Source organism: Hemitrygon akajei, chromosome 11 (assembly GCF_048418815.1).
Source record: "Hemitrygon akajei chromosome 11, sHemAka1.3, whole genome shotgun sequence".
NCBI classification, from domain to species: Eukaryota; Metazoa; Chordata; class Chondrichthyes; order Myliobatiformes; family Dasyatidae; genus Hemitrygon; species Hemitrygon akajei.
Genome location: NC_133134.1, coordinates 44,958,157 through 44,964,156, shown reverse-complemented (window position 1 = coordinate 44,964,156; position 6,000 = coordinate 44,958,157).

Below are 6,000 nucleotides of genomic sequence, written 5' to 3'. Positions count from 1 at the left end.
ATTGATGCTGCCTGGCTTGCTGAGTTTCCAGCATTTTGTGTGTGTTGCCAGGATTTAGTATAATATTTAGACTAGTGGCTACTTCATTACCTTCTGTTCCTAATAAAGTGGCCACTCGGTGTATGTTCATGGTCTTCCGTTACTGTAGCTCATCCAGTTTAAGGTTTGACATGTGCATTCGGAGAAAACGTGGCTTTTTCAGTTACTATCGTCTGTCTGTCAGCTTAAACCAGTCTGGCCATTCTCCTCTGACCTCTCTCATTAATAAGTCATAATTTACCCACAGAACTGCTGGTCACTGGATGCTTTTTTTCTGTTTTTCACCCCATTCTCTGTAAATTCTAAACACTGCTGTGCAGAAAATCCCAGGAAATCAGCAATTTCTGAGATACAGAAACCTCCCGTCTGGTTCCACGGTCAAAATCACTTAGATCACTTTTTTTTTCACCATTCTGATGTTTGGTCTGAACAACAACTGAACCTCTTGACCATACCTGCATGCTTTTATGCATTGAGTTGCTGCCACATGATTGGTTGATTAGATCTTTGCATTAACGAGTAGGTGTACAGGTGTACCTAATAAAGTAGCAAATGCATGTATATTTCAGTGACTATGTCATACTTTGGGCAATGCATTGGAAGGAGGATTGCAAACAGAAAATCACAAATTCTATTTTAATAAGCAAGAGGGAGGGGAATATTCAATATTGATAAATGCACTTCATCTTGAAGAGCCCAAATAATTACAAAATCAATCTTATATTTTTAACTATCTAAAATAGATAAGGCAATTTGATCTCACGACAGCTGATCAGGACTCCAAGTTTGATAATAATATAAATAAAAGTTAATTCAAGGAAATAGCATGTTGGAGAGAATTGGTGCATCAGCCTAAACTAGAGACAAGGAAGTGGAAGCGAATCTCCCTAAAGCACCAGCGAAGCCAGATTTGTATATGCCTGATATGTCTCACAATGTGACTTTAAAACCAAACCTAAAGTCACTTATAATGCAAAGTTCTTTCTTTCAGTCATAGCACAGGAGTGGGACCCAACTGTTGTGGTTGAAATTTGTACTCCAGAGACTGAAACAATTAAATCGGGGCTGATGTCCCAGGCCAGTTCTGAAGACGTACTGCATTGACAGAGTAGTTACCTATTGATGTAACCTTGGATTGATCATCCCTGGTTTATTCTTTTAGGAAGACTTAAAAGATGCCATATCAGTATTCTGAGGAAAAGCAGCTTAGCTATCCCCAGCACATTGCTCAGCAATAACTCTTCCAGCAACTCACCGAAAGAATATTACCTGGTTACTGTAACAAGGATGATCATGAGACCTTCCTCAGTCCAAATTAGTACCACATCTTTTGCATTACAGCAGTAACTGCTCCTGTGTATAACTGGAAAGCCACAGGAACTTCAATTCATGAAGGAGCTCCTGTTGTTGGACTCTTGCACAATACTTAATTCAGGTATAATACCTAATCATCTCCTCTTCAGTCTTTGTCAATGACATGAGCAACACAGTTCTGCTGTAGAAAAAAAATGTCATATTGAATGTTTTGGCCTATAAGAGTCACTAAGTATCCAGGCAATATTAACTTAAAAGCTGAATGGGCAATGCTACGTATCAAGCAAATATGAATTAAAGCCTATTTTATTGACCAGTAAGGAAAAGAGGAGGATGCAAAGAAAGCTGTGGATTGTTACTATCCCCTTTATAATTTTGTATAAAGCTAATTACCACCCATGTATAATTAGGACAGAAGTGGGTAGGATAAAAATTTACAAGTGACAAAGAAATAAAATGAGCTTCAAGCAAATGGCAGTGTCACTCAAGAGCCCTTGATATGGTAATATGTGTTAATGAACGTTTAAAATGATATAAAAAGAAAACAATTAATATAAATAATATATTGGCATTCCAGGAAATGTGCAGAGGGAAATTTGAATACCTAATATACACATGCTGTATTGCACATTGGCACAAGTACAGAAGAAGAAGATGGATGTAAATATTTCATCATTCAGTTGCAGAATAAGGATGTTGTTGAGAGTAAAATTACTGAATCTAGCAAAAGTGTTTAGTCATAGTGTGACAGGGAAAATCCGAGATATGACCTTCCAACTATATTCAGAAAGTTACTGTCGATGACAATGTCATGAAATTTTGATTTTCGTAGCTTAGCTTAGGAGGAGTGCAAATCTCCAGCGAGAGTTCTGGTTGGTCAATTACTTTTCTTCAAAGTGTCCAAAGCAGAAAATCTTGCACATACCCATGTATCAAAAGAAGTTAATACAGTGAATGAACACCTTACTTTTGGGTAATTTCTGCAACCCATTCTCAAAATCTTATGTTTCCCTTCCACAGGTCAGTTCAAGCCCCAAAACATTTGATCTGTTCCACTCCTAAATATAGCATTAGATATCTATCACTCAGTTTAATGAAATATGGCATCATATCAATGACTTTTTATTAATTCATCCATGGAACATGGGCATCACTGGCAGGGTCAATATTCATTGCCAATTGTTCAGAAGATCGTACTAAGCTGCCTACTTGAATTGCAGTCTGTTTAAATAAACGTGTTGGGAGATTCTAGCTATTAACAGGATGATGGAGGAAAGGTAATATATTTCTAAATTAGGATACTGGAGGGAAACTTGTAGTTGGTGATATTATGGTGTGCCTCCTAACCTTGTCCTTTAGATGGTAGAGGTTTCAGGTTTTGGAGATACTGTACTACCTAAAAGCAGTGGCAATTTGTTACCGTGCAGGCATGCTCAAGCTACACTGGCTCAACAGTGGAGAGATGACCCATAGATCCATCCAGACTTATCATAATATCATCAACCTACCAATTATTCATGCAACTACTTATGAAGGCTCTGGTAGAAGTAATAGTCACAGTGTCCTTGCAAAAACAAAATCCAGTTTTGGCAAGATTTATGATTTAGTAAAATAAGAGTAGGAGTTGACCTTTCAGCTTCTTGAGTCTGCTGTGCCTTCGGTGTTTGTGGCTGATCTACTCATTGACTTTATTGCATTTTATTGCTGGTTTATTATTATTATTAATATTAGTTTATTCCTGTCACATGTACTGAGTTACAGTGAAAAACTTTATTTTGCAAGCCATCCATACAGATCATCTCATCTCATCAGTGCATTCAGGTGGCACAAGAGAATTTAATAACATAGTGCAGAATAAAGTGTTACTGTCACAGGAATAGTGGATGCAGGAAAACAAGGTGCAAGGCCATAACACGATAGGTTATGAAATCCAGAGTCCACCTTATTGTATTAAAGGACCATTTAATGGTCTTTTAACAACAGGATAGAAGCTGCCTTCGAACCCGATGGTGCGTGCTTCCAGGCATTCATACCGTCTGTCCTACAGGAGAAGGAAGAATAAAAAATTACTATGTTAGGTGTGATATTTGATTATGTTGGCAATTTTCCTGAGGCAGCGAGAAGTGTAAACAGAGTCCATGGAGGGGAGGATGGTTTTAATGAAGTGCTGAACTGTGGGCACAGATTTCTGCAGCTTCTAGAACTCTCCATTTCCAGTCTGATCCTTATTCCCTTATTTACTCTTATTTACTCCAAAGAAAATCAATTAATCTCAATCCTTGAAATTGCCAAATGACTCAGATTAATACCCATGGGAGACACAGTAGCATAGTGGTTAGATTTTATAGTACAGGTGACCCGGGTTCAACTCCCACCACTGCCTGCAAGGAGTTTCTATGTTCCCCCTGCGGCCTCACAGTTTTCCTTTGGGTGCTCTGGTTTCCTCCCACAGTCCAAAGACGTACCAGTTGGTAGGTTAATTGGTCAGTGTAAATTGTCCCATCATCAGGTTAAGATTAAATTTGGGGGATTTCTGGGTGGAGTGGCTTGAAGGGTCAGAAAGGCTTACTCCTCACTCTATCTCGATAAATAAGTAAATAAATAAATAAAACACTGCTCTCTTGGGTAGAGAACTCCCAAGTTCTCTATCCAGAATCTATCCATAGATTCAGATTCTGAAAGTTCTCTTCATCTCATTGTTAGATGTCCAGTTATTTCTAAGACAATAATTATAGACAGAGGCATAGAGAAATACAGCAGAAAATCAGGCCCTTCAGCCCACTGGGTCAATGCTGATCATCAACCGCCCATTTAAACTAATCTTGCATTTGCAATAACTCCCTGAAGATTCATTGCTCACTTACAGACTGGGGGCAAATTACAGTGGCCAATTAACCTAGCAGCCCACATGTCTTTGGAAGGAAACAAAGCAACAGATGAAGCACAAGAAATCAAAGAACATCATTAAAACTCCACACAGGGAGCTTCTAAGGCCCTGATAAACTTGGGCCTCTGATGCTGGGAGGCTCTACTAGCTTTGCTACTGCATTGCTTATGGATTTGTTATAGATTATGCTCCTGTCAAAACCTCTCCCATCAATGCCTCCCACCCACCTCCCCCACATGTCTGAAATACATATCAGGCTAAATCTTTCATAAAAAGGATTAGTGTTCAGATGGGATTTTGAACTACCATGCAATCCCATGATCAATGGCAGGTATTTTTTTTTTATTCCGGATTACTTAACAAACCTAATTCAAAATGTGCAGCCACCATGATAGAATTTAAACAGAACTCTGGATCATTCATCCAAGACTTATAATTATTTCCCTTGTAGTAGCAATAACCTAACATTGAAAGATGCAGTGACTGCATTTGCATTTTTTGTAGTATCATGTCCTTATGTGGCAAGACGTGGTTATGGAAAATCAAAATTCTGCAAATGCCAGAAAGCTGAAATAAAATCAAAAATGATGAGGCACTATTAATGGAAAAGGAAACAGATTTAATGTCTCAGATTAAAGACCCTTTGTCCTATCCAGATTTATAAGCTCATATTTTTCCCTTTCAAAGATACTATAGCTGGTCCTGTGTTATGACCACCCAACATGTGAACCCCTCTACAGATCAATGTTTCTATAATCTTATGTCGTATGTGTTTTTAATGTCACTCAATACAATACTATACAGGTATGGTTACTATATTGAGTAATTAGTGTTTTTATGACTTATTAACACAATCAAATTCAGACTTCTGTAAAAATTGATCTTGCTTCTTGCCTGGGGTTGGCCTACAATTCCCAAACATTTGAATTATTTCTTTTCTATTCCCACTTACAACTAATTTACTTTCTAAAAGCTATCTGTTGTCCTCCAGCTCTTGGTGAATGGTAATAAAAGACTTCATTAAAATCTTCTTCGATTGACCTTGTTGGAGGTAAAATTTACTGAATTTTCTGGTATCTGGGCACTACCATGTAGCCTATTATCAGCTCAGTAATGTATACAAATATACAAAAAGGGAGCAGAAGTAGGCTATCTGGCCTGTTGATCCTGTTAGGCTATTTTAAAAGATTGTGACCGATCTGGCCATGGACTCAGCTCCATCTACTTGCCCTTTTCCTAATTAATTCCTCTGCTATGCAAAAATCTATCTAAATGTGTCATTAATGAGGTAGCCTCCACAGATACCCTAAACAGAGAATTCACTGACTCACTACTCTCTTATCTCTGTCTTAAATCTATGTCCTCGAGTTTTAGTCTCATTTACCAGTGGAAAAAACTTTTCTACCTCTATCTTATCTATTCCTTCTATTACATCTTTCTATAATATCCCTTATCATTCATCTGAATTCCAGCAAATATAGTCACAGGCGACTCAATCTCTCTTCATTGGCTAAAGCCCTCATCTCCAGAATCATGCTGGTAAGCCTCCTCTGTACTGCCTCCAAGATCAGTACATATTTTCTCAAGTAAGGAGACCAGAACTGCATGCAGTACTTCAGATGCTGCCTCACCAGTATCCTGTACAATTGCAGCATAACATCCATGCTCTTAAGTTCAATCCCTGCAATGAAGCAACATTCCACTTGCCTGCAAACCAACCTTTTCTAATTTATGGACAAGCACTATGAAGTCCCTCTGCA